Genomic DNA, 2286 nt, shown 5'->3' with positions numbered 1-2286 from the left:
GCATATTACCCTTTTACTATATAGGATAGAGGCCTGGTGCACGCCGGCTGGTCGGCTGGTTTGCCCTGAAGGGTGTCCCGGATAAGGGTAGGGGTCCCGCTTGGGTGCCTGGCCAGCCTGGATGATGGCTCCTTGCAGCTGGTCACACACCCTTCAGGGTGGGAGTCCCCACTGGGGTGCCTGGCCAGTCTGGGTGAGGGGCTGAGGGCTGTTTTCAGGCTCTGCGGGTGACTGAAGCTCCCAACCGCTCCTGTCTTTCTTTTTTTTTTTATTCTGGGCCAGCTTTAGCTCTGGCTCTAGCTCTAAGGCTTGGCTGCTGAAAGCAGGTATCTGGTTTGTTTGGGTTCTATCATCGATACACTGTATCAACTCCAGCTCTGAGATCCCAGTGCAAGCTCAGAGCCCAGCAGCGGCAGGCGGGGAACCTTGGCTTCCTCCTTCACTGGAGCAAGCAAGCCTCCTGTTCGCTTCAGCTGCCTGGCTGCCGGCCGCCATCTTGGTTGGCAGTTAATTTGCGTATCACTCTGATTAGCCAATGGGAAGCGTGTCAGAGGTATGGTTAATTACCATGTTTGTCTATTATTAGATAGGATAGTATCTATTTCCAGACGTTATGGCCACCCTGTATACTGTGGAAGCACATAGCTGCCACATACTACACTGCTTCCATTATAACCACCATTTACTCTTAGCCATGCAGGTAAACAGAAGTTAACCGTCACCGCTAGGGAAAGGCACTAATGTCTCTTCAGTTGCTCTGATTGCCTGCAGCTTGTCCTCTGGACTCCTCAGGAAGTGCTGTTACCCAGAATAGTTTCTTTGCCTGGCCGGCATGGCTCAATGGTTGAGCGGCGACCTATGAACCAGGAGGTCACAGTTCGATTCCCAGTCAGGGCACATGCCTGGGTTTTGGGCTTGATCCTCAGTGTGGGGTGTGCAGGAGGCAGCAGATCAATGATTCTCTCTCATCACTGATGTTTCTATCTTTCTCTTCCTCGCCCTTCCTCTCTGAAATCAATAAAAATGTTAAAAAAAATAATAGTTGTGTTTTATGGTGTATGGGGGAGATAAATAGCGATTTCCAATAGAGGGAGGCTTAGATCCTCCCAGGAAACAAAGCAGGCCAGTGTGCTGTACAGGACTGCCTGCACTAGGTTCTGTCATCGTCCTGTTCCATGTCCAGCACCAGCTCCTCACCTGCCTCAGCCAGCCCACAGCACACCTGGGGCTCCAGGGAATGAAGGAGGACAAGGAGTCACGTGAGGACCACGGCCAAGATATGCTTTTATTTCCAGGGACAAATCTGAGTCAGCTGCTTTTTAAAACATTATTCCTTTGTTATCGTGTCTGGGAAGATAAGGTAGTGGCCCCTACAAACAGGCCTCAGCAGTGCTGACTACCGACTGTGCCATGGCATTATCTGGTTCTGTACTCACTTTGCCTTTCACCCTGTGAAGCAGGGCTCTGCCATCCCCATGCGAGTCTAGTGCCCAGTGCCACACAGCTCCTATGTCCCCATGGTAAGTAAGGCCTCGACCCCCAGGTCTGGCTCTCAAGTCCATGCTACACTGCACCACACTGCCCAAGAACACACCTCTGGGGGACCCTGGCTTGTCACTCCAGTCAAAGACCACCTGGAAGTTGATAAAAGCGGGGTCAGTTATGCTAGAAGAAAAGGGTTGCTGCCCATCCGGCGTGGCTCAGCAGTTGAGCATTGACCTAGGAACCAGGAGGTCATGGTTCGATCCCAGTGTGGGGTGTGAAGGAGGCAGCCAATCAATGATTCTCTCATCGTTGATGTTTCTATCGCCCCTACAAACAGGCCTCAGCAGTGCTGACTACCGACTGTGCCATGGCATTATCTGGTTCTGTACTCACTTTGCCTTTCACCCTGTGAAGCAGGGCTCTGCCATCCCCATGCGAGTCTAGTGCCCAGTGCCACACAGCTCCTATGTCCCCATGGTAAGTAAGGCCTCGACCCCCAGGTCTGGCTCTCAAGTCCATGCTACACTGCACCACACTGCCCAAGAACACACCTCTGGGGGACCCTGGCTTGTCACTCCAGTCAAAGACCACCTGGAAGTTGATAAAAGCGGGGTCAGTTATGCTAGAAGAAAAGGGTTGCTGCCCATCCGGCGTGGCTCAGCAGTTGAGCATTGACCTAGGAACCAGGAGGTCATGGTTCGATCCCAGTGTGGGGTGTGCAGGAGGCAGCCAATCAATGATTCTCTCATCGTTGATGTTTCTATCTCTCTTCCTCTCTGAAGTCAATAAAAATATTTAAAA

Source organism: Myotis brandtii, unplaced genomic scaffold, assembly GCF_000412655.1.
Source record: "Myotis brandtii unplaced genomic scaffold, ASM41265v1 scaffold64, whole genome shotgun sequence".
Classification (NCBI taxonomy): domain Eukaryota; kingdom Metazoa; phylum Chordata; class Mammalia; order Chiroptera; family Vespertilionidae; genus Myotis; species Myotis brandtii.
This window is presented reverse-complemented; position numbering follows the sequence as displayed.